Source organism: Odocoileus virginianus, chromosome 25, assembly GCF_023699985.2.
Source record: "Odocoileus virginianus isolate 20LAN1187 ecotype Illinois chromosome 25, Ovbor_1.2, whole genome shotgun sequence".
NCBI lineage: Eukaryota > Metazoa > Chordata > Mammalia > Artiodactyla > Cervidae > Odocoileus > Odocoileus virginianus.
The window spans coordinates 19,222,127-19,249,430 of NC_069698.1; the positions used below are offsets into that span (position 1 = coordinate 19,222,127).

Here is a 27,304-nt window from a genome sequence, read left to right on the forward strand (position 1 = left end):
TTTCATTGTATACTACAGGACTAATTTACCCTTTTAAATGTTGAAGAACATTTGGGATATTCTAAGTTTGTTTGTTGTAAATAAAGCTGTTATGAACAGTCTGTCAACTTCAATTGGCACTTGCCATCTAGTAATACCTTTACAAGGATTAAACCATGTGCTACTGCACTGCTGACTTTCAGCATCCCTTGAAAGGAGTTCAGAGTGGAGCGCAGAAATGAAGCACTTGGTGGTTGGGCTAAAAGCTGTCAGGACAGATCTTCAGACAGTTACATATTTTCAGGAGTTGATTTTATAAGCCCAATTCTTGTATCTCCTCCTATCTAGACAAGCACTAAAATTGTTCATGGTAACAGCTGTTTCTTATGACTAGCAGAAAGCTTCACCAGACTAGCAGAAACCTTCTGGAAAAATATGTGCTTGACTGCATGTAAATCACATATATACTGACCTTCCCCACGCCTCTTTGGAGCAGTTCCTGGAGTTATCTGAGGTGCTGTCTCTCAGGCTGCAGTTCTCATTTTGCCTCATATAAAACTTAGCTCGTAACTGTCATGCTGTGCATTTTTAAGTTAACAATGAAAAATATTAGGATAAAAATGAAATACATATTTCATTTTAAAAGGGGTTTAAAGATACTCATTGAAAGAAATACTTGAAAAAAAGCCCCAAGGTGTCCCCAGACTCAAAATATCCATGACCATTTTAAATACAACCATTAAATTATAAAATTAACGAACCTGAATACTTTGGGACAGAATAATATTGCTTCTCTCCTTTTCATTCTTTCTCTAAATTTATCAGTAGACATGTTAATTACCTCTGTCCTTTTATCCATATTTATCAGAAGCATTCAACTTTTAGTGTAAATAAATATTTAATTTTAGAAAAGTTAGAAAGGTTTTATTCACTTTATTCTTATCAAAAATAATCAACTACATACATTCAACTACTATAGTGTAATACATTCTTCGGGTGGCAAGATCACAGACTCTCTAATTTTATTTTTTCAATAGTTTTCGAAAGTCTTAGGATTTAAACTAAGAACAAAATAAATCAATGGGCTAGGAAATATAAATTGAAGGGGGTCCTGCAGTTCTAGCTTCATCTCTCTCTCTTTTTTTTACTTTCTGTATCTATGAAAGTGAAAAAGTTAAAGTGAAAGTCTCTCAGTCGTGTCTGACTCTGCAACCCCATGAACTACACAGCACATGGAATTCTACAGGTCAGAATACTGGAGTGGGTAGCCTTTCCCTTCTCCAGGGGATCTTTCCAACCCAGGGATCAAACCTAGGTCTCCCACACTTCGGGTGGATTCTTTACAAGCTGAACCACAAGGGAAAGCCAAGAATACTGGAGTGGGTAGCCTATCCCTTCTCCAGGGGATCTTCCTGACCCAGGAATCAAACTGGGGGCTCCTGCATTGCAGGCGGATACTTTACCAGCTGAGCTATGAGGGAAGCTCTGTATCTATAGAAAAATGCAATAATAATTGACTTTTACAATAACTCTGAGAAGGAAATGGCAACCCACTCCAGTGCTGCTCCACTGCAGCAGCGGCAGCTCAATAACTTTGAGACATTTCAAAATTCTACATAGTCTGTTAGAATAGAGTACTTATTATGGAAGTTCAAGTAAAATCCTTTTAAACCCACTGGTGCTAATGTTCAATATTTTCAAGTTGCATTTCTTTGCTTCTTATTCAAATACTATGAAGAGGCCAATATTTACATAGTTTACATGAATGAAAAAGATATGCCAGTATTTCCCCAAATATGAATAAATTAAGATTTGTCAAATATGAATAAATTAAGATTCCATAAGTGTTTTTAACTTCGTGAATCACTTAATCATACTTCACATTTTTCAGAAGTTTTTTCCTAGTTATTAAAGACACATTACAAAAAGTATGAAAACTATGTATTAGGAGAAAGGAAGTGGGGCTTCCCTGGTAGCTCAGCTGGTAAAGTATCCGCCTGCAATGCAGGAGACCCCGCTTCGATTTCTGGGTGGAGAAGATCCCCTGGAGAAGGGGTAGGCTGCCCACTCCAGTATTCTTGGGCTTCCTTGGTGGCTCAGAGGGTAAAGAATCTGCCCACAATGCGGGAGACCTGGGTTCGATCCCTGGGTTGGGAAGATCCCCTGGAGGAGGGCATGGCAACCCACTCCAGTGTTCTTGCCTGGAGAATCTCCACGGACAGAGGAACCTGGCGGGCCACAGCCTGTGGGGTGGAAAAGAGTCGGACGTGAGTGAGCGAAAAAGCACAGCACGGGAAAAGGAAAAATAAATGCCCCATAATCAATATTGACTTCCACTATAGACTATAATACAGATTTACTTTTTTAAGGTAAATAAGTGCTTGACTTAAAAAATTAGTAATTTTTCCTTCTTAAAGCACTCTAGTTTAATACTGACCATGGAACTGGGAGGCAAAATCTGATGCTTTTAACCAAATGTTGCAGCAGAACTTCTGAAAGGCAGTAAGTTATAAAATATAAAACAAAAGATAGCTGGAGTGAACTTTTAAGCACAAAAATACATAATTTAAAATTGATTTCATACATGAAATCATGGAACAGAAACAACTAAAAAACTTCTGTTTGGGGTTCAGAGGCACCAATGATCTTAATAACAAACCTGCTTTACATGGGGATGTGTAACCATAAAAATCTGTGTGATTAAGATGCTACTTTTATCTTGAAAATTCTCCATTGTGTAAAACTTGTCAGAGTATTAATACATTATTTAGAATGTGTGACAGGGGAGACTGGCAAAAACTCGCGAACCCTAAAGATGTGGGGAAAATGTTATTAAGCCTAAACTTCTCAAAGATATTCATTTCTTTGCCTAAATCATTTCATTTGTAGCCATTATATGAATTTATAACATGGAGATATTTAATGAAACTCTCACAATCTTATAATTTTAGGATATCTTTCAACAAAACAAAATTAATGAAATACCAAAACGTTTTATTTCCAGATTATTTCATAGTTTCTAAATTTTAATTGGAGTGCTTTTGGGCAACTATCTGGAACCAAGCAGAACCCTCCAGGCCACCTCCCCCCAGTATAAAATGGATCAACTAATGATTAGGACAGTAGAGTCACAGACTCAGTGTCTGATACACATTCCTGAGTTGTTTCACAGATACTATAACTTCCACCAGACCGCATGACATAGGCTGTTCCATCTTGAATAGTGCTAAATCTACAGCTAACACAATTCTGGGAACTGCCCTCAAGAGAATGGGATTAACATTACTGCTCATAATGAACGATATAGCTTTCTGAGCATCAAAATAATTGCAGCTTGCTCTGTCCATATATGAAAGCGGGCAACTAAAATTGTCAGCAAAGATATGCTACAGACCCATGTTCACATCTTCCACTCTGAGAATACACACCATATGTCAGCATGAAGACATTACAGAAGATGGACTTTCAACCCCTAATGCCATAGAAACAGAATGAGGTTTGACAGTGGGAAATTGAAAGCAGCTTTCTTGCCTCTTTCCTGTTTGCTCATTCCTGTTCCCTTCTAACCTCGAAAGAACCTAATTAACCTGTTGATTGTTTTCCTTTACAAAGAGAAGTAAGAATGAAGTAGTTAAAAAATGACTAGCTCTCTACCTCCAACACTTCCCTTAGCAATTCTGCATGCAGATCATGCAGGCAAAATAACATAAAGAGAGAGTCAGCCAGCCTGTATGTAGTGGAGAATGATGCAGAACCCAACCTCCTGCCTCAGTGAATGATTCATTGAGATTCTTACCCACTTTTCTCCTTTAAAACCTGTCGTGGCTGAGCAGAATCTTCAGGATTGGTCTCTGGGCATTAGTCTACCTTCCTTGCAGATTGCAAACTTTTCTGATTAGAGCACCTCTCCTTTCTACTGACACTCTCAAATAATTGGCTTTTGAGTAGTGAGTGGCAGAACCTGAGTTCAGTAACATATATCATCCAGTTTGAAATTTTCAACTTGTAAGTTTCCAATTTGGGAGTAGGCCTTATGGCTGAATAAAGCAATCTGATTTAGTAAGAAAGCCTTAGTGAGTGTAGGATTCACACTGGTAGAATTATTTAGCTGAAAACTGGGACAAGTTGCCTGCCCTCTTATATTCTGGGAGAGGAAAGGGTGTGAAAGTGAAAATGTGCAAGTGAAAGTCACTTAGTCATGTCCGACTCTTTGCGACCCCAGGGACTATACAGTCCATGGAATTCTCCAGGCCAGAATACTGTGGTGCATATCCTTTCCCTTCTTCAGGGGATCTTCCCAACCCAGGGATCGAACCCAGGTCTCCTGCATTGTGGGCGGATTCTTTACCAGTTGAACCACAAGAGAAGCCCAAGAATACTGGAGTGGGTAGCCTATCCCTTCTCCAGGGGGTCTTCCCGACCCAGGAATCAAACCAGGGTCTCCGGCATTGCAGGTGGATTCTTCACCAACTGACCTATAAGGGAAGCCCTAAGAAGAAAGGGAAGCCCTAAGGAGAACATCTCACTGACTTAAGAACAGTCAGCGAGATGCCAAGCTACCAAGAGATGGAGCCTGGTGGCAAGGAGCTGTGACATGTGTATGGAGGAGATCAGGTGCTACCCACACTCCAGGTCTATTTTTCTTGATGGATTTTGGCTTCTAGTCAGTATTCTTCACATTGCTGTGTTTTTTGTTTTTGTTCTGTATTTTAACTTGTGCTAGCCCTTCTAGTGTCATTCAACACAAGTGTTGATTTTTGTGGATACCAGAGATAATCACTCAAGACCCATAAAATTAAACTCAAAATCTACCAGATGATTTACAAATTGACAAGCAGTCAATTTTAAGGTAGAATTACAAAGTGAAAGAATTTTTAATAAGTGATATTAATATAGTGCTTTTCAGTTTACAATGATCTTTCATGTTATCTCATTTGAATCTCAGCAGAGTTCTAAAAATCTTTCTCATATACAGAGGAATAAACTGAAGCTCAAGAGAGGTAAATAAATTGTGGAAGGTATTAATTACAGTTAGTAGGAGCAACTTCCTCAGCTTGTAATAAGCATATAGTAAATAGCTATTGAAATCTTAATAAAAGTGGGGAAATATTTCTGACAAGATTTCTGACTCCAAATCTTTACTATTACATTTAGTTTCATTTTTAGAAAAATATTTCTGACTTCTTTTATTTCTAAGACCTAACTTTACTGTTGGTACACCAATAAGACTTTGTAATAGTCTCTAAAACTTTTATGCTCAGAGGCAACCTTAATATTATCATCTGAAGATTATCGCTTATTTTGGATTTCAGATCAGATTCTTTTTTTTTTCTCTTATAACTGGAATTTTATTTATTTTTTATTTATTTATTTTTTCATTTATTTTTATTAGTTGGAGGCTAATTACTTTACAACATTGCAGTGGTTTTTGTCATACATTGAAATGAATTAGCCACGGATTTACATGTATTCCCCATCCTGGTCCCCCCTCCCACCTCCCTCTCCACCCGATCCCTCTGGATCTTCCCAGTGCACCAGGCCCGAGCACTTGTCTCATGCATCCAACCTGGGCTGGTGATCAGATCAGATTCTTTAAGGTCTGTAGAGGGCACACCTACCCAGTGTCCATTAAGGATGCTTCTGCTGCTGCTAAGTCATTTCAGTCGTGTTCGACTCTGTGAGACCTCATAGACGGCAGCCCACCAGGCTCCGTCATCCCTGGGATTCTCCAGGCAAGAACACTGGAGTGGGTTGCCATTTCCTTCTCCAATGCATGAAAGTGAAAAGTGAAAGTGAAGTCGCTCAGTTGTGTCAGACTCGTAGCGACCCCATGGACTGCAGCCCACCAGGACCCTCCGTCCATGGGATTTTCCAGGCAAGAGGACTGGAGTGGGTTGCCATTGCCTTCTCCGCCATTAAGGATGAGCTCTCAGCAATTCAGATTAGCTGAATTGTCCAGAGACAGAACTATGCCCAGAGCTGGACCAATCAGACACTCTTCTCCAGGACCCTTGAATATTTGAAATGAGAGATACAGAGACCAGAAAAGTTTGGTGGCTGAGGCCTGTTGATGGCCGTGGTCTAGGGAGCAGATTCATGAGGATCTCAGAGCTGCCTTAGTTTTTGATGTGGTCATTCTTTCTTGGTTTTTGTGAGATATCCTAGTATCTAAACATGCTTTCTGGCCGAATTGCTATAATTAATTTCTGCTGATTGAAACCCAAAGAATCTGAATCAATAGAATATGGTAGAAAGTGCATTGAGTGTGTAGGATATCTGGGTTGAAGTACAGAATATCATTTCATATATGAAAGATGTTAAGAGTTGGAAAAGACTAACAAAACGGCAACCAGGGAGACTCTTCCTTGCCCTCTGTGACACCACGCTGTCATTGACACGTCAAAGTCAAAAACTGGAAGTCGCTCTGCCTGATGCAGGACCACTGCATTTTCTACACCAGGAAAGTGCCAGGTGCCACACGCTTTCTGTTCATGGCCATCAGGTGCCACACTTTCTGTTCACGGCCATTGCTTACTGTTGTGTTCACTACAGCCACCAACACCGAATGAATGGGAACCACCAAACCGTTGAACCTCTGCTTCTAGACCGTAGCTGATTCCTGTTAGACTTGAGTTCTCACTCATCAAATCTAAATTCATCATGCCTCACGTCCCTGTTCATCTCCAGCTGACAAGGCAATATAAAAAGTTAAGATGTTTAATTTTCTCTGAACTCACACACTGCAACCTTGCCAATAAAAATGGATGCGTTATCACATTACCACCCGTAGGGCTGCTCTGAGAAGCTGTTGGACTCACTTCTTTTTCACTCATAGCTTTCTTAGCAACAGGATTACGTGGAAACTGATATGTTGCTTCACACACAAAATATATACTTCCTCTCGCTCTTTACAAAGTGAAAGTGAATTCGCTCAGCCATGTCTGACTCTTTGCAATCCCATGGACTGTAGCCCACCAGACTCCTCCATCCATGGAATTTTCTAGGCAAGAGTACTAGAGTGGGTTGCCATTTCCTTCTCCAGGGGATCTTCCCAACCCAGGGATTGAACCCGGGTCTCCTGCATTGCAGGTAGATGCTTCACCATCTGAGCCACCAGGGAATCCCCTGCTCTTTACAATTTAGTGTTATCTTTTTCTTCTCCTGTTGAGCAGTGCCTGGTTTCTGTGTTTATTATCTTTCAGGAGAGATGGTAAGCTGATAAAAGACAAAGGGCATAAACAGAAGAATAAATGGACTGAAATGGAAGCAAAGTGAGGAGAATCGAAACCTATGGAAGACAGTTCATTTCAGCAATGTTTCTAGTCAGTAGTAAGATTACATCTGCACCCTGGCAAACAGCAGGATTTGTTTCTGGTATATGGATTGACTCCGTACAAGTTAGTGGTAGTCCTACAAGGGAAAATATTTACTTTAGGGATACAAAAAATTAGATTTAATCATGAAATGTAAAAAGTATATGGACAAGTGATCCTAAATCACCTAAAGTATTACTAAGAACTGCTAGAGCCATTCAGATAAAGCATATTCAATTCACAAATTTCATTATATAGCCACCCTCCCACATATGTATAATTAATTAGAAGTAAATGAGGATTATATGAACTACTTATATGTGTGCATGCTCAGTCAGTCTGTCATGTCCAACTCTTTGTGACCCCTATGGACTGTAACCTGGCAAGCACCTCTGTCTGTGTTATTATCCAGGCAAGAATACTGGAGTGGGTTGCCATTTCTTCCTCCAGGGAACTACTGATATAAGTACTACTGATATAGATAAACACAATTTGTGGCACAAAAAGTGATTTTACAAAATAATTTATTAAGAAACTAGTAGAGATTATACATTGCATGATTACTTTTGATACAAAGTTTCTAAAACACGCTTTAAAATTAATGCACTATAAAATCACCATCTGTAAAATTCTTTAACTGATATATTAATGTGTTGTCAGTTCACTGAAGACCTATTTGCTATTCACTGTTCCCTGTCTTAAATACTTAAGTATGCAGTATCTAGCACTGTGCTTTATACAGGGTAGGCATCAATGAACTTCTGTTGTATAATAAATTAGCAAATGCAGTAATCCAGTCAAAATGTTTGCAAATCCCAATTTGTATTTGTACAAATAGCACAAATGGTTGGAAAGAAGAAATCAGAAAAAATTTGCAGAAGAAAGGTTCATATTTATTTTTGCCTTTTCTTATTCAAAGAACAAATACTTTTATATAATGTGGCACTTGGGAGCCTGATTTTTCTATGAAACATTGTCTGGGTCTACTTTACATGCAATTCTTTTCACTGGTAACATTCAAAATATAAATTACTAAATGGATTTTTTAAATTTCAACAAACCATTTTCATGAAAGACTGTAAGTTAAAATCAATCAATATATACTTAAACACTAGGTATTCTGTCATTTTCTATTTTGATAGAAGCTGTTAACATAACAAAAAGAATTATGTCCTGATGTGTTATACTGACTTAAACCCAGCATTAGATACTTTCTATTGGTGGGGTACCTTCAAATACGAAAGATAAACTTACCTTTTCAGAATAATAATGAAAAACTCAGTTGTGTACTTAATGCAGGATTTTCTTAAAGACCAAGTATTGAGCTACAGAAAATACTGTGAAAGATACTAAATTAAAACATAAGGAAATGTATAATCAGAAAACAAAGATGAGAAGCAGGAGGGAATGGTATCATTTTAATGGTTTCAAGTTGTAACAGGTGCCAAAAGGATTTGGAGTCAAAAAAGGATCACTGAAGTATTGAGAAAAGAGAAAAATGTATAACATTTAAGACAATAATATTAATATGCATATGAAGGATGAACAGGAACAGAAGTTAGATTTTAAGAAGTTAAAAATATTTATATAGAAAATTATTATAGCCAACATAGACTAGAATCTTTGGCAAGGAGTGTGGCACAGATCATAGTAGCCATGAAATATTCATCTCTCTCCTAATTCTACCTAAAAGGCTGTATTTCCAGGCTACATTTGCAGGTCAGTAAATTCACAGAACCAAGTTCTGGCCAATGAGATATAACAGTGTTGTGAGGAATTTCCTGGATGGACCATGAAGACTGACTGAAGAAAGCTGGTTGGGCTATTCTTTTGTTATTTTTCCTTTTTCTCCAACTACAGGTCTGGGTGCCAGTGCAATGACTAAAGCTATAGTAGCTATACTAGGCCAACATGGTGACCTTGAAGATAGAACCTTAAACTGAGAAAGGCAGAACAAAACAAACTTGAACTGGGATCCTGAAGACACTATGGATCTTCCACACTGGACCTAGATTTCAAGCTCTTTTACATAAAAAAAAAACTTCTCCATGCTTAAGGAAATCTTTTTTTTTTAATTTCCATTTCATGCAGCTGAACTTAACTCTTTTGACAGAGACTGATTCTGTATCTCCAGGGCTCTTGAATTTCCTTTTATTTTTACTTTAGAAAAAAAAAATTTGGTTATGCCATGTGACATATAGGATCTTAATTCCCTGACCAGAGATTGAACCCACATTCTCTAAAAGTGGAAGTGTGGAGTATTAACTATTGGACGGCCAGGGAAATCCCTAGAGATCTTGAATTTCTATAGTGTCTACCACTAGTAGGCTTCTACAAGGAAAAAGGAAGGGAAAATACCATTTGATGCAATGATTCCTTTAAACACATATCAATACACTGTTTCATTTTTAAATCAAGTAGATGAAGCATATCATGAATATCAATCTACTTGCTTTTTTTCCCCCTGTTAGTGAATGTACACATGGTCTTGAAGAAAGTTCCTCTATCTACAGACTGACCAGAGGTATTCTGAAGCAAACAGGCTAGGTTGTACTGTGGCTATGCATAAATGACAAAATTTCCATGTCTTAAAATAAAATTTCTTGCTCTCTGTACGTGGCAAACACGGGTTGATGATGGACCTTTTTCCATGTAGTCACGCTATACCATATGAAAAGTTTTGGTTTTTTGCAAGAAGGGAAGAATGAGTTGGATAGTTGGCACCAGTATTTACTGCTGATGATACACATCTCCCTCATATTTAATTTGTCAGAACTAGTTATATGGCCATGGCTAATTTCAAAGGTAGAGAAGTAGAGACTTCCTCAAACCCAGAAACAGAAGAGAACCAAATATTAGGAAACGTGAATGGTATTTACTACCCTACTAAAATGTAAAAGGATCTATGTGAAAACTTTTAATGCACAATAATAATGTTTTTACCTTTTGGTCACAAAAATTCACTATGATTAATTCAATTTCTTTAGAAAGATTTTCCACCAGAAAGAAAAAATAAAGGAGTTTTAGATGATAATGTCTGTAAGACTAATCTCTCTTTGGCAGGTGTGAGGCAATTTGACTGAGATACAAGAAGTCTCTTTGCTTGAGAAGATGAGACTAAATCTTAAAGATTAGCAAACACCCACATGTTCATTCATCCATTTATTTAGCAGCCACAGATGGAGCATCTGTTAAGTACAGTTCAGATAAAACCTACTAAAATGAGGGCATAGTGAGAAAAGTTTGAGAAGGAAAATGGGCATGATTCTAAATATTTTTAGAGTTCTCTCTCAAAGTATAATTTTATTCCGAATATAGCAACTACACTATAGCCTCCAAATACTTTTAAGCTTTCTGATAGCTCTTGGAAATTTATTATATCATCATGCTTAAAATATTTCTGTGATCTTTATTCCAATTGAGGAATTTTAATAAAGAATATATCCGAGTACACAAATAAGATTTCTCCAGGGATAAGCTCTGAGGAAGACTTTCCTGACCAGCTGACACTAGCTAGTTGTATAAACATTTTGAAATAATATAATTATGTGGCTATTTTTCACCAGATTCAAGCATTTTAATTCGAGTCATCAATCTAATTTATTTTCTTAAAATGGTATATACTGAGTCACTCTAAATATTACTGAATCAAAATCTCTTATAAAAGATTCATAGCAATATAGGGCAACATTTTTAAATAACTTGAGAAAAAAACCTATGATGGAAAGTATCTAAATAAGGAAGTTGCCAATTATGCATTTATGTTCTAAATGTGTTGGTGTAACATTTTTGGATTTATTTGAAAAAGCATTTTTCCAAATTCTGGTTATTTCTTTAGGATAGATGGCTCGAAATAAAAGTATTAGTTCAAAAAGTATAAACACAAATTTAAAAGAGTAAATTCAACATAGTTTCAAACTGCTTCCAGAAACATACTAATTTACACTCCAATATACCACCAGTATATTAATAGCTCTTCATTTTAGTTTAAAAATATTATCAAAATTATTCTATTTCTTTGCTATTTTCCTACTGCTTTTATGCTGAAAAACTCTTTCGCTCTTCAGAAACCACATTATTTATTTATATTATATTCTAGTGATTACAATTTTGTTTTACTCTATTACTTTTCATCTATTAATAATTTACTAATATTTACTTTATTCATTCCTTCTTTCCTGCACAGCTTTAAACCTAGAATAGACCTTTCTCACAGTAGATATGATATAAATGTTTCTAGTATAAATGATCAATACATTTGTTTTTACCTTTAAAACATGAATGTGATATGGCTTAACAGGATCTTCCAAATCAATTTTGTTTTAGACAACTGATTATTTTATATTATAAAGCACAGTTACATTTTTTGTGTTCAAACCACTTGATTAAGAATGTCATTAGCTCTTCATTTCTACTAATTAAAACTGTTAACAGTCCAGTTTGATAAGTAATATTATCAGTAGATTGTCAACAGAAAAACATTTTTATTTCAAACCTGAAAGTGAGAAAACAACTTTGGCATAGCATTCCTACAATGACTTATTCAATAGCTATTATTTCTAGTTCCTGGAAAGTAGTTGCTTTTTACAAAGCATACGGTTTGATGTCAATACAGATACCAAAGGATAGGTAAGTTTCATAAGACCCTATAAATAAACAGTTTCAGTGAATGCTACTACTACCCAAAAAAATGCTTTTATGCAAAGGCACATTTAATACTGTGCTTCCCCTCTCTTTCAATGAAGTGTTGGTCCCAGACCCAGCTCTTGGATGTCTTTTCTCTCTATGTGTATTCACCCCTTGGTGATAAATTTTATGTCTTCTTCTTCTTCTTCTTTTTTTTTTTACGTTCTGATGACTTTTAAGTTTTTATCTCCAGATTTTTTCCTCGGGATTTCATACTTATACACAACTATTCACTCACTATCTCTCCGTGAATGTCCAATATACATATCAAACTTAACGTCCAAGTTCAAATTCCCATTTTTCGTTCTCTCCAGACTTGCTTGTCTTGTTGCCTTCTGTGTCTTACTTAGTGGAAAGTCTGTCCTTCCAGCCGCTGTAGATAAAACCCTAAGCCCTTCTCAGCTCCTTGTGCTTTCTATTTACTACATCAGCAAATTCTATTGGTTCTAACTTTAAGATACATTCAGAAATAAACCCTCACTTCAGTTCAGTTCAGTCGCTCAGTCGTGTCCGACTCTTTGCGACACCATGAACTGCAGCACTCCAGGCCTCCCTGTCCATCACCAGCTCCCGAGTCCACCCAAACCCATGTCCATAGAGTCGATAATACCATCCAACCATCTCATCCTCTGTCGTCCCCTTCTCCTCCTGCCCTCAATCTTTCCCAGCATCAGGGTCTTTTCAAATGAGTCAGCTCTTCGCATCAGGTGGCCAAAGTATTGGAGTTTCAGCTTCAGCATCAGTCCTTCCAATGAACACCCAGGACTGATCTCCTTTAGGATGGACTAGTTGGATCTCCTTGGAGTCCAAGGGACTCTCAAGAGTCTTCTCCAACACCACAGTTCAAAAGCATCAATTCTTCAGTGCTCAGCCTTCTTTATAGTCCAACTCTCACATCCATATATGACTACTGGAGAAACCATAGCCTTGACTAGATGGATGTTTGTTGGCAAAGTAATATCTCTGCTTTTTAATATGCTGGCTAGGTTGGTCATAACTCTCCTTCCAAGGAGCAAGCGTCTTTTAATTTCATGGCTGCAATCACCATCTGCAGTGATTTAGGAGCCCCCCAAAATAAAGTCAGCTACTGTTTCCACTGTTTCCCCATCTATTTGCCATGAAGTGATGGGACCGGATGAAATGATCTTAGTTTTCTGAATGTTGAGTTTCAAGCCAACTTTTTCACTCTCCTCTTTCACTTTCATCAAGAGGCTCTTTAGCTCTTCACTTTCTGCCATAAGGGTGGTGTCATCTGCATATCTGAGGTTACTGATATTTCTCCCGGCAATCTTGATTCTAGCTTGTGCTTCCTCCAGCCCAGCATTTCTCATGATGTACTCTGCATATAAGTTAAATAAGCAGGGTGACAATATACAGCCTTGACATACTCCTTTTCCTATTTGGAACCAGTCTGTTGTTCCACGTCCAGTTCTAACTGTCACTTCCTGACCTGCATACAGGTTTAAGAGGCAGGTCAGGTGGTCTGGTATTCCCATCTCTTTCAGAATTTCCCACAGTTTATTGTGATCCACACAGTCAAAGGTAAACCGTCACTACATCCTCCATAATCTTTCCAGTCCACACCTCCATTATCTCCTGCCCAGGTTAATGTTATAGTCTTCTCATTGCTTTCCTTGCTTCAGCCCTTGTCACACTCATCAATCAAGGAGAGTGAGCCTGCTGAAACGTAAGTCAGATCATGCCCCTCCATCATTGCAACCTCCAATGACTCTCTACCTTAAGTAAAAGCTGAAGCCAGAACAATGGTCGAAAAACCTACTCCCAGATATTTACGTGGCCTAGTCTCTGACAACTCTTACCATTCTCACCAGTTGGCACAAGCTACATGGGCCCCTTTGCTATCTTCTGGGCAGAGACAGGGAATGCACTGCTTGCTTGCCCTGTCTTTAAGAATCCTTTCCCATACATCTGCATAAGTTAATTTCCATTTCCTCCTTCCAGTTTTATTCAAATGACATCCTCTCAGTAAGGCATTCCCTGACTCTGCTAAACTTAGGCTACTCCCTATCTTTCTTCTTTTTTCCTTTATACCATTTTTATCACCACTAAAATACTATCTAATGAAGTTATTTATTTTGCTTTATACATGCCTTTTTGCACACATATGTAAGACCGATGTGGACAGGAATTTTCATTTCTTTGATTCAGTGATGGATTCCATGCATCTATAAATGACACATGTGTGTGCTTGTGCCAAGTTGCTTCAGTCACATCTGACTCTTTGTGATCCTTTGGACTGTAGCCCACCAGGCTTCTCTCTTCAGGGGCCTCTCCAAGCAAGAATATTGGAGTGGTTTGCCATGTACTCTCTTCAAGGGGACCTTCCCCACCCAGGGATGGAACCCACGTCTCTTATGTCTCCTGCATTGGCAGGCAGGTTCTTCACCACGAGTGTCACCTGGGAAATCCATAAATGATATACTAATTCTTCATCCAAATATCTGTATTAGGCTGTTTAAACTGTCCAAAAATTATAAAACAATTTACTTTTTCTCTATGAGCTTTAATCTTTATAGTCAACCAAGTCCTTTGTAAATTAATAGGTAGTCAGCTGGTTTCCATTTTATTACAAGTAAAATAAAAATTAAGAAACTGGCCACCAACAACAGATAAGGGTAAACATTTTTTAAAAGCTGTGTTAATAAAAGAATTCTGGTAGTATTTGCAGTGATCAAAGAAAAGTACACCTAAAATATACCATAGTATATTAATAATATTGACGACATAAAAACTTGGGGGCATTTCCTCCTTTATATCTGAGAATAGAAAATAAATTGTTTTGATTTTCTTAGTACATTACTTGACTTGGCTAGCACTGTTAAATGGCAATGTTACTTGTGATATTTATTAATTTTGTTAAATGAAAAATTTGTAAGGTTAAAGAGGACCATAGAAAATAAAAATTAATTCTGTCACAGAAAACTTAATGTCAGTACTTACTTTATGGGGCATATTAAGTATATTCCATGTCTTGTTTCTTCCAGCAAATCTTTTTACAGTTTCAGATCAAGGGGCATAGTTCCTTTGTAAGAGACTGACCAGTTACCTCGGTAGGTAAAACAATGCAGAGTAAGCAAATATCTTGTCTGAGAAACAGCTGTTAAATCAAGCTTTCAAATATCCAAACTTCATTTTTAAAAATATGATTTGAATTTTCCTGAGTTATTAGTAAGCAACATTACTTATATGAATAACTTCAACTGGCAAACAAGTATAACTCAGAAGAATGAATAAAAATATTGTATTTATATAAATCAAAAGCACTTTTAAAAAAGGTAAATGGAAATAGTCTTCAAGAAAAAAAGAAGGTGATAAGCTATCATATCTTAGTGGTAATACCAGCTAGTCTAGCACATGATAGTGATTCCATATTTTTAAATTAAAAATAAATTATCTTCCATATCAGATTAATTTTTTTCTAGTAAAAACTAAAGGAGTAGGAAATGGTAACCCACTCCAGTATTCTTGCCTCAAGAATTCCATGGGCAGAGAAGGCTGCCAGGCTACAGTCCATGGGGTTGCAAAGAGTAGGACCTGACTGAGTGACTAACACCTTCACTTTTTTCAGCGAAAACTAAAGTGTTACCGAAGAAATGAATTGTGCTACAATAACATACTACCTTAATCTTACTACTAGTTATTAGTAAACTAGTGATTTAGCTTTAGGACATGTGCCAATTTATTCCTACCCATTCTCTCTGTGTCTATAGGAAAAGCATCAATCAGCATGAGCTAAAACCTCCAAAGACTAAGAGACTTACCCAAGGCCTCAAGCGATTTCATATATCTGGGCCTCATTTTCTATATTTTAAAATGAGAGTCTAGGACGAGAAGACATGAGATGAATTACAGGCTCCACAATTCTAAGAGTGGACAATTATCTTATCTGATACCGATCTGTATTCATCTTTCTCGGAGCTCTTATTGCCGCCGCTGCTGCTGCTAAGTCGCTTCAGTCGTGTCCGACTCTGTGCAACCCCATAGCCCTGGGATTCCCCCCATCCCTGGGATTCTCCAGGCAAGAACACTGGAGTGGGTTGCCATTTCCTTCTGCAGTTCTTACTGCACTGTATTGTAATTTGGATTCTTTCACTTATTTTATTTTTAGCTCATCTTGTTTGTAATTTACTTTAAATTTTCCTTGTGACTGTGAGCACCTGGAAGTTAAGCACCATGCCTGATATGTTTATGTCCCAGTGCTTGACACCAGGCCTAGCACATAAGAGGTATTAGGCAATGATCTACACTTGTAGCAAAGTGTGTTGGTTATGCTCTTACATTCTTTACGTTTTTTTTTCCTGATCTTAAATATACAAAATTCCATTAGAAAATTCTATTTCGCTAGACATTTTAAGGAAGATGTCATCACTGCCCTAACATTCAGAGTAATAAAAGGAGTATGTTAAATGTAAGGCTCTTGATATTTTAAGTCTCTGGATTGGCTAAAGATCATCACTAATTCTAAAAACCCAAGTACCCCATTAAGGAGAATGTAAGGAATATTCACCAACAATAATAATAACATAATATAGTGATAACATAATGGAAGTTTTAAGTACTAGGCACACAAATATGTTGTCTTTAATTCTAGTAAATATACAAAACAGTTAATTTAACACATAATAATGATGCATATAATAATTTTTCATGAATGATACTTATACACAAGTATAAACAGTTTATATGAATGACTATAATTAGAATAATTTTTTTTCTTTAAAAACTTTTAACCAGGGCATAAAATCAGTATCAGTGTTGATCATTTCTCTGATATTAAATATTTGGCTGTGATGCATATTTATGCATATTCCTCTCATTGAGAGAGCTTAATCTTTGATTTTACTTTAGAATAAAGAGTTCCTTTTTCTCCAAGAGTCCCATTCTGTCTTGCTTACACCCATTCAACTATGCATCTAGTCTATATTCATCAACTTTTTTCATCCATTTATTCTACCACTCATCATTCATACCCTGATCTATCCATCCATTTATTCATCACTAATTATAGAGCACTTAATCTGTGCAGGGCTTACAATGTTGAGGGGGACAGACATTTAATCTGATTGTTACATACCAAATAAGTATAATAAACAGGTTGCAAAAAAGTATATGCATCAGAAAGTTGATTTGGAATAGACAGCAAAAATGGCCAGGAAGAGGTACTAGTAAGAGTTTGGGGATGGTGTGGGAAGATAGATTGGAAGAGAAGAAACGAGATGTGCAGGAGTTTAAAAGAATATGAAGATTGGATAAAGCAAACTTGCTCCTGTAAGAGGCTGTAAGTATGTATTTGATGGTGAGGTGCTGGGGGTGGGGGCAAGAAACAGGAGGTAACAGGAATTGAGGCTGGAAAAATGGGCACCATCAGATCACAAGGGGTTCTATAGGCCATATTAAGTACTAATGAGTTAAGGTATACCCTCCCTGGTGGCTCAGATGGTAAAGCATCTGCCTGCAATGCAGGAGACCTGAGTTCGATCCCTGGGTCAGGAGGTCCCCTGGAGAAGGAAATGGCAACCCACTCCAGTACTCTTGCCTGGAAAATTCCATGGACAGAGGAGCCTGAAAGGCTACAGTCCATAAAGTTGCAAAGAGTCGGACACGACTGAGCAACTTCACTCACTCTGAGTTAAGGTATCTTCATAGGGCTGGTAAGAGTGAATAAGCTCAAAAAGATTAATGTTTTCATGGGGTCACTATATCCACTAAGAAATTAAAAATTGTTTTCAGTTTTTACTTTCAAACAAAACTGAATCAATGCTTCTGTCTGACAACTGAACAGATATGTGATCTCTTAATTGAAAAAGTTATTTAAAATGATGTGATCTCTTAGTTGAAAAAGTTATTTAAAATGGAAGAATTATAAAAAAAAATTATCCCCAAAGAGTTTACATATTAAATGAAGGGATTTAACTATTAAAAATAAATCACCTAAACACAAAGCCAGTAAGACTGATTAACAATGGTTATTTGTCTGGAGGTGGATTATAGAGGACTTCTGTATTCTTGTTTATATATCCCATGGCTTCCTTGATGGTACAGTGGTAAAGACTCCATCTGCCAATGCAGCAGACGTGAGTTTGATTCCTGGGTCAGGAAGATCCTGTGGAGAAGGAAATGGCAAGCCACTCCAGTACTCTTGCCTGGGAAATCCTATAGACAGGAGCCTGCTGGGCTAGTCCTCATGGTTGCAAACGGTTGGACACAACTTAGTGCCTACAACAACAACAGTATTCATAATTTTATGTCAACAATAGTAGATTGATTTATTTAATTGATCTATTTAATCAGAAAAAGCAAAATTGTTTTCATTTTTTTCCATTTATTTTTATTAGTTGGAGGCTAATTACTTTACAATATTGTAGTGGTTTTTGCCATACATTGACATGAATTAGCCAAGGATTTACATGTATTCCCCATCCCGGTCCCCCCTCCCACCTCCCTCTCTACCCGATCCCTCTGGGTCTTCCCAGTGCACCAGGCCCGAGCACTTGTCTTATGCATCCAACCTGGGCTGGTGATCTGTTTCACCCTAGATAATACACATGTTTCGATGCTGTTCTCTCAAAACATCCCACCCTCGCCTTCTCCCACAGAGTCCAAAAGTCTGTTCTGTACATCTGTGTCTCTTTTCCTGTTTTGCATATAGGGCTATCATTACCATCTTTCTAAATTCCAAATATATTTGTTAGTATACTGTAATGTTCTTTATCTTCCTGGCTTACTTCACTCTGTATAATGGGCTCCAGTTTCATCCATCTCATTAGAACTGATTCAAATGAATTCTTTTTAGTGGCTGAGTAATATTGTTTTCAATTTGAGGAAAAGTTTGAAAAAAAATTAATGACTTATAAAACTTAATAAAATATTAAATTTTTAAAAGTTGAAATTTCAGCTTAATTAAATTTTAGAGAATTTAAATTTCTTTATTGGACAAAACCATGTAGCCTTCATCAATTTCAGCAGCACTGCAAACACAAGGTCTCCTCTTTTTTTTTTTTTTTAAGGTCTCCTCTTATAGCTGAGCTATGATGCACTTAAACAGTTTTAATTAAAATTCACCTTAGCAAGCATTCACTATTATTTGCTATAGCAATAAGAACTCAGAAATCTAAAGACACAACATAAATCCTTTGCTTAATTAAAATGGAAGTAAACATTCACCAATAATATGAACCAGTGCAGACAAAACTCTTATTAATTTCATGGATCAATCAAAACTACTGTTAAGATTCCTTTCAGATGAAGACACTGTTTTTTTTTTTTTTTTAAGACACTGTTTTTACAATATCATTTCTAAAATAAACGTATAACAGACTGGAGAAGAGATCAAATTTTAAAATTATAATTTTTTATGCCAAAAATATTTTTAATGTCATTTATAGAGTCTTAAAATTGAAGTTAGGTAGATGCAGTTTTAAATTTAAATCATTTAGTGTTCTTCTAGCTAATGACTTTGAATAAAAATACAAAGAATGGCCTATCTTGGACAATTTAACATAGTGAGGTCTAGCACTGTGCCTGGCACATATAGGGCAACCAGACAAAATGGTAGATGGCTGGTAAGCCCCTTCCCTGAAGCCTGATTAGGTTCCAGTTCCCGTCCCATGCTTCACAAGGATGCCCACGCTGCTGCTATGACTACTAGCATAGGTGTGCTAGTTAATGGCTCTGGGGTGAAATCCACCGGCAGGTAAAGAGAAATCCTAGTTGAGCAGCACTGGGAGGAAACGGCATGCAGAGACTGAGAGGCCATCTGGTGTTCTCTAGCAGCGTCGTTGTCCCAAAGTAGAGAAGACGAAAGATTCACAACAGTTTCTCTTTCCCTTCTTAATTTTTTAAGTGTTTATTATTTAGCAAGACAGGTGACATTAAACCACTCTTCTGTAAGAAGTATATACATCTTATGGAAGAGATTCAGTTCATCATGACTATAAATCACTTACTCATCACACTACCTGCCAGTATTTCTCTCCCCCACCTCTCTTTTTTGGTGTCAGTGCTATTAACCCATATCTTATCTGTACCACATTTTATGAACTGCTAGAAAAATTTAAAAATTATCAATGTCTCAAAATCATTCTAAGGAATTTTTTAAAATGATGAGTGAGTGAGCGAAAGTCACCCAGTCATGTCCAGCTCTTTGTGACCCCATGGACTATACAGTCAATGAAATTCTCCAGGCCAGAATACTGGAGTGTGTAACCTTTCCCCTCTCCAGTGGAATCTTCCCAACCCAGGGATCAAACCCAGGTCTCCCACATTGCAGGGAGATTGTTTACCAGCTGAACCACAAGGGAAGCCCTTAAAACGATGAATGGTCATGAAATAAAACCCTTTTTATCTATAAGCACAATATGATATATTCACTCACCTAATCTGGAAAATAACAGGTAATTTGAAGATGATAGTTGAAAACTACAAAAATCAGAAAACACATATTGGAACTTAATTCCATTTCTCCTATAAGCTGAACTTGCTATTAAGTTGATAAAATTCAAAGATGTACTTTGTATGGTAGGGAAATCAGTGCCAACAGTTAAAAAAATTTTTAACAGGAAATGGTAGGAAATAACATTGTTAAAATACCTACTCTCTGCTAGAGAAACAAACCTTGTTGTTTCTGTTTTATATATACCACTGTGTATACGTTATTTCCAATCTCCTTTTATTCAACCATAAAAAAAGAAATAATGGCATCTGTATAAACATGGATGGACCTAAATATTATCATACTAAGTGAAGTAAGTGAAACATAGAAAGCAAATATGATATCACATATATGTGAAATCCAAGAAATGATATAAATAAACTTATTTCAAAAATGAAAACAGACTCACAGACAGAGAAAACAAACTTATGGTTACCAGAGGGGGCAATGCGGTGGGAGAGGGTGAAAAGAGAGATAGTTTGGGTATTTTTAGCTTCTGGTTACCTATAAAGAAATCATTTCTAGTAAAGCCAAACCCCATATCTATTTAATATTGAGTCTGTGCCCTTTTCACCACTGCTGCGTCCAAGCAGACACACTTTGAAACAGTTTTTGAATTGTGAAAACTATTTAACTCCCTTTAATCCCTTAGACTAAATACTTAATTCATCATTTTAAATCTATAGTAGTGAATAACATATTAGTTATATTCAGTGATCCTTAATTATGAGCCATGAACCAGGTAACATGCTAATAGGTGCTACTCACACTTCTATTCGATCCTCTCAAAAATTCATGGTGGTTGTTGTTCAGGTGCTAAGTCAAGTCCAGCTTCCTGCACCAACCATGAACACTTGTGTAGCCCTTCTAATGTGCTCATGACTATTCTCAGCACTTCATACATACTCAGTCAATCCCAGGTGGCAGTGATTACTTTATCTCCATTTTAGGGTTGAGTAAACTGAGGCAGAGGAGATTAAATTTCTTGTTAAACATAACCCAGCTAGCAAATGCAGAGAAGACACTCACATCCAGAGAGTCTGATTTCAAAGTCTTTGCTCTTTATTTTCTTATTTTGAAGATGAGCAAACAACTCAGAAAAGTTAAGTAAACAGAAGAAGATTATTCAGGGGTAAGTGGTCAAGGAAGGCCTGTAAGATAATGTATACATGAGACTATGATTTCAGGGAACTATACAAATCTTTGTTTATCCAACTTCATAATGAAATTAATGACACAACTTGTAATCATTTAGAATAAATATAATCTTTGTCTTGTTAGGTAATATGCAGAGCATAATGTTCTCAAAATAATGTCCTGAAATGACTCAGAATGAGTCTCTTGGAAGTGTACTGGTTACTGTCGTGTACTGCAAAGCACTGATACTAAAGGGTCACAGGAAAGGGTCAGCTTTTGTATTAACATACAATTTATGTTAATAGGCTAAATGGTTCCAGGTCATTGTACTTGAAAACTTCTTCCTGGTGTCAAGCATTTTATGAGCTTCTGTGCTGTGCTGTGCTTAGTCACATAGTTGTGTCTGACTCTTTGAACCCCAAGGACTGTAGCCCACCAGGCTCCTCTGTCCATGTAATTCTCCACATAAGAATACGGAAGAGGATAGCCATTCCCTTCTTCAGGGGATCTTGACATTGCACTTAAATCTAGCAGTCTTTTAATTTGGTATGCTGGAGTGAAGTGTCAAAAAGACGGACAATTGGTTGGTATTTCTCAAAGCTACAAAACTCTGGAGTCTAAAGATGTATTAGGATTCTTTGAGAATTTTTTTTTTTTTTTTAAGGAGATCTGACGGTGTGATCAATCACCTAGAGCCAGACATCCTGGAATGTGAAGTCAATTGGGCCTTAGGAATCATCACTATGAACAAAGCTAGTGGAGGTGATGGAATTCCAGTTGAGCTATTTCAAATCCTAAAAGATGATGCTGTGAAAGTGCTGCACTCAATATGTCAGCAAATTTGGAAAACTCAGCAGTGGCCACAGGACTGGAAAAGGTCAGTTTTCATTCCAATCCCAAGAAAGGCAATGCCAAAGAATGTTCAAACTACTGCACAATTGCACTCATTTCACATGCTAGCAACGTAATGCTCAAAATTCTCTAAGCCAGGCCTCAGCAACATGTGAACCAAGAACTTCCAGATGCTCAAGCTGGATTTAGACAAGGCAGAGGAATCAGAGACCAAATTGGCAACAACCACAGGATTATAGAAAAATCAAGAGAATTGCAGAAAAACAGCTATTTCTGCCTCATTTACTATGTTAAAGCCTTTGTGTGGATCATAGCAAACAGTGGAAAATTCTTCAAGAGATGGGAATACCAAACCATGTTACCTGTCTCCTGAGAAACCTGTGTGCAGGTCAAGAACCAACAGTTAGAACCAGACATGGGACAACAGACTTGTTCCAAATTGGGAAAGGAGTACGTCAAGGCTGTATATTGTCACCCTGCTTATTTAACTTATATGCAGAGTACATCATGAGAAATGCTGGGCTGGATGAAGCACAAGCTGGAATCAAGATTGCCAAGAGAAATATCAATAACCTCAGATATGCAGATGACACCACCCATATGGCAAAAAGCGAAGAGGAACCAAAGAACCTCTTGATGAGGATGAAATAGGAGAGTGAAAAAGCTAGCTTAAAACTCAACATTCATAAAACTAAGATCATGCCATTCAGTTCCATCTCTTCATGACAAACAGATGCTGAAACAATGAAAACAGTGACAGACTTTATTTTCTTGGGCTCCAAAATCTCTGCAGATGGTGACTGCAGCCATGAAATTAAAAGACGCTTGTTCCTTGGAAGAAAAGCTATGACCAACCTAGACAGCAGATTAAAAAGCAGAGACATTACTATGCTGACAAAGGTCCATCTAGTCAAAGCTATGGTTTTTTTCAGTAGTCTTGTATGGATGTGAGAGCTGGACTATAAAGAAAGCTGAGCACCAAAGAATTGATGCTTTTGAATTGTGGTGTTGGAGAAGACTTCTGAGAGTCCCTTGGACAGCAAGGAGACCAAATCACTCAATTGTAAAGAAAATCAACTCTGAATATTTATTGGAAGAACTGATGCTAAAGCTGAAGCTCCAATATTTGGCCGCCTGATGAGAAGAACTATGTTTGGAAAAGACCCTGATGCTGGGAAAGATTGAGGGCAGGAGGAGAAGAGGACGACAGAGGATGAGATGGTTGGATTGTATCACTGATTCAATGTACGTGACTTTGAGCAAGTTCTGGGAGTTGGTGATGGACAGGGAAGGCTGGCATGCTGCATTTGATGGGATCACAAAGAATCGGACACAACTGAGCAACTGAACTGACTGAACTGAACTAAGCAACGAAAAATCAACAACAAAATAAATTGCTCAAATTTATGCACTATGAATTATGGATATTATTATGCACAAAATCTTTTTTTGAATGTGAACAGATACATGCATATACTAGAGTTAATGCTTGTGCTTCCTTGGTACCAACAATTTTGATTGTTTAGAAGTCTTTCAATTATGCTTGATAGGTTGTGGGTTCCAAATAAGTGACTTCCAGGCAAAAACACTATCAATGTTATACTGATAAATACATCACCGACTCCCTACGTACATTGTCACTGGACTAGAAATAAAAGAGCATCTGGACCAAATCCTTTTATATTTTTAGCATTGTCTTTCACCAATTCAGAAAATGTATCAGCTGTATTTACAAATGTTTTAAGTTCATACCATAAATATTCTTCTATATATATAATCAATCATGCTTAATATGGTCAATAATTTCCAAGTTCATCAATGCTCCTGAATGTCTGGCATTGCCTAAATATGTTTTATAAATAATCTTAGTCAACCTGCTCAATTTATTTTTATACATTTTAATGACTTACTAGGATGTTATATAAAGGACATTTAGATAATAATCTATTCAAATATATGGGCTTTCCTCGGTGGCACAGTAAAGAATCCACCTGCCAGTGCAGGGATGCAAGTAGACATGTGTTCAATTCCTGGGTTGGGAAGATCCCCTGTAGTAGGAAATGGCAACTGACTTCAGTATTCTTATCTGGAAAATTCCATGGACAGAGGAGCCTGGCAGGTTATTTAGTCCACGGGGCCACAGAGAGTCAGACATGACTAAGCACACAGCAGACACATGTACATTCAAATATCCAATGCCAAGACTGAAAATGTTTTTAATATTCAGTCCCATGCCATAAAATGTTTATATCCCTGACACAGATCAACTAAAGGTTAGATTACTGTTTAGACAATATGTTAGTCACAAGTTTATAATGATTTAGAAAATAGCCAAGTTGCAAAAGGTATTCATAGGTCATTAGTGGCATAAGCAAGATGTCAATAAAACTATGTACCTCTACATCCAAGTGAAAAGAGTAAACTATCTAAAAAAGTTTTACAACTCTTTTATCAGAATTCTTTTGCTTACATGTGGTTAATAGGACAATAAGATCCCCTGGAGAAGGAAATGGCAACCCACTCCAGTATTCTTGCCTGGAGAATCCCATGGACAGAGGAGCCTGGTAGGCCACAGTCCATGGGATCGCAAGAGTTGGACATGACTTAGTGACTAAACGATGATGATGATGAATCAAAAGTTAATTAAAGTAAATCAGGATGGGTCAAGTTCTTCAGAAAATTATCAGTTATTATACCACGTGACTATACACATACATACACACACACATACATTCAATACTTTAGAAAATCTCCAAAACCATATTTTCAAACTTAAGATATATATGAATCACCTGATGATCTTGTTAAAATATATATTTGGATTCAGTAGATCTGGAGTGGGGCCTGAGACTCACAAGATCCAAGTGACACTGATGCTGCTGGTACCTGAACAATACTTTGGGTAGCAAGGTTTTAAAAGCAATATATACATATATATTTTAATTATGATTGTTTTCATACTTTAAAAAAAATATTTACTTACGTTTTTGGCTGCACAGGGTCTTAGTTGAGGTACGTGGGATCTTTGTTGCCCCATGTGGGATCTAGTTCTCTCTCTGGGGATTGAACTTGGGCCCCCTGTGTTGGGAGTACACAGTCTTAGCCACTGGACCACAAGAGAAGTCCCCAAAGTAGTATTTCAATGCAATCTTATTTCATTAAAATTATATCTCAGTCAAGTGTATATATTATAACAGTCTACTAATTTACAGTGAAAAGTCTATAATATATTCACGGAAAGCATGTTATTTTTCATTGAGGTAGTTTTGGAAATTAACAGTGAGGAAAGACAAATACTTTTTCAAAGTGATAAATAGCAAAGGAAATGGCAACCCATTCCAGTATTTTTGCCTGGAGAATTCCAAGGACAGAAGAGCCTGGTGGGCTACAGTCCATGGGGTTGCAAAGAGTTGGGCAACGCTAACACTAACACTTTCACTTTCACTTAATACTTCTTCCAGGAGTCATTTAACTTCAAAAAATAAAAACCCATTTAAGCATAAAAGAGAATGGACTGGAACAGTAAAAGAAATATGTTAGGAAGATCAAGAAAAATATCATGGCATTTAAGAGAGAAATTCCAATCAGAACCATATAGGAGAGAACTATCAGCTAAAGAGTCACAGGACATAAGCCAGCTCTTCACAGCTCCCTCAAAACAGTGTGGCCTCTTGATCCTGTTTCTGCCAGAAATCTGATTTATTTTCTCTTGATGGATTGCTCTTCCTTTGCTCTATATGAATATAAATATCACTATGCTATCCACAATACCTGTAACCTCCCAGGTCAAATATATTCTAACTAAAGAATCTGACTGGTTAGCTGGACCTGGTCCTGGGTCCAGGGTCACTTAGGCACTCAGGTAGTCTATGACAGTGGCCTGAGAAGGGAGCTCAGAAAAAGGAGGAGATCACTGCCTTACATGGTCCCTGTTGGACACAGCTGATGCCAGAATATCCAGATCAAAAGGCGCCTAAACACTATTCACTGTTGATAGCAAAAGAATGCCTCTTGAGACCATTGTTTAAACTTAAAATGAGAAAAATGGCTATTTCAACTGTCAGCACTTTGTTTTATTTACATATTTGTTTCAAATCTTTTTGTATAAGCCAGAGTTAAATGTTTTCACTAAGGAAAAAGAAAACCTAAAACTACATTTGAGGCTTGTGAGCCACCAACTTGAGTAAATGGACATCAAAAAGAGAAACTTTGGATTAAATACGAACTGGAGCTAAAAGAATGCATGAGTGGGTGCTATGTCACTTCAGTCCTGTCGAACTCTTTGCAATTTCATGGACCATAGCTTGCCAGGGTTCTCTGTCCATGGGATTCTCAGGCAACAATCAGTCAGTTCCGTAATTCAGTTGTGTCCAACTCTTTGCAACCCCATGGACGGCAGCACACCAGACCTCCCTGTCCATCACCAACTCCTGGAGCTTGCTCAAACTTATGTCCATCAAGTCGGTGATGTCATCCAACCATCTCATCCTCTGTTGTCCCCTTCTCCTCCTGCTTTCAATCTTTCCTAGCATCAGGGTCTTTTCAAATGAGTCAGTTCTTCACATCAAGTAGCCAAAGCATTGGAGTTTAAGCTTCAGCATAAGTCCTTCCAGTGAATATTCAGAGTTGATTTCCTTTAAGATTGACAGGTTTGATCTCCTTGCTATCCAAGGGATTCCGAAGAGTCTTCTCCAACACCACAGTTCAAAAGCATCAATTCCTCTGCACTCAGCTTTCTTTATGGTCCAGATCTCACATCCATACATAACTACTGGAAAAACCATAGCTTTGACTAGATGGACCATTGTTGGCAAAATAATGTCTCTGCTTTTCAATATGCTGTCTAGGTTGGTCATAGCTCTGCTTCCAAGGAGTAAGTGTCTTT

At 37.3% G+C, this 27,304-nt stretch overlaps 1 protein-coding gene across 2 annotated transcripts in view; it reads right to left on the reverse strand.

Annotated features, from left to right (window-relative positions):
• HTR1F (5-hydroxytryptamine receptor 1F) overlaps nt 1–27,304 on the reverse strand; it is a 143,362-nt gene that overhangs the window by 56,660 nt on the left and 59,398 nt on the right. Inside the window, exon 2 of one of the 2 annotated variants that reach the window (XM_070455047.1) lies at nt 25,403–25,497. The exons of the other annotated variant lie outside the window; for it this stretch is intronic. The gene's annotated coding sequence lies outside the window, so the exon portion shown is untranslated. The remainder of the gene's footprint in view (nt 1–25,402; nt 25,498–27,304) is intronic. 2 annotated transcript variants of the gene reach the window in all.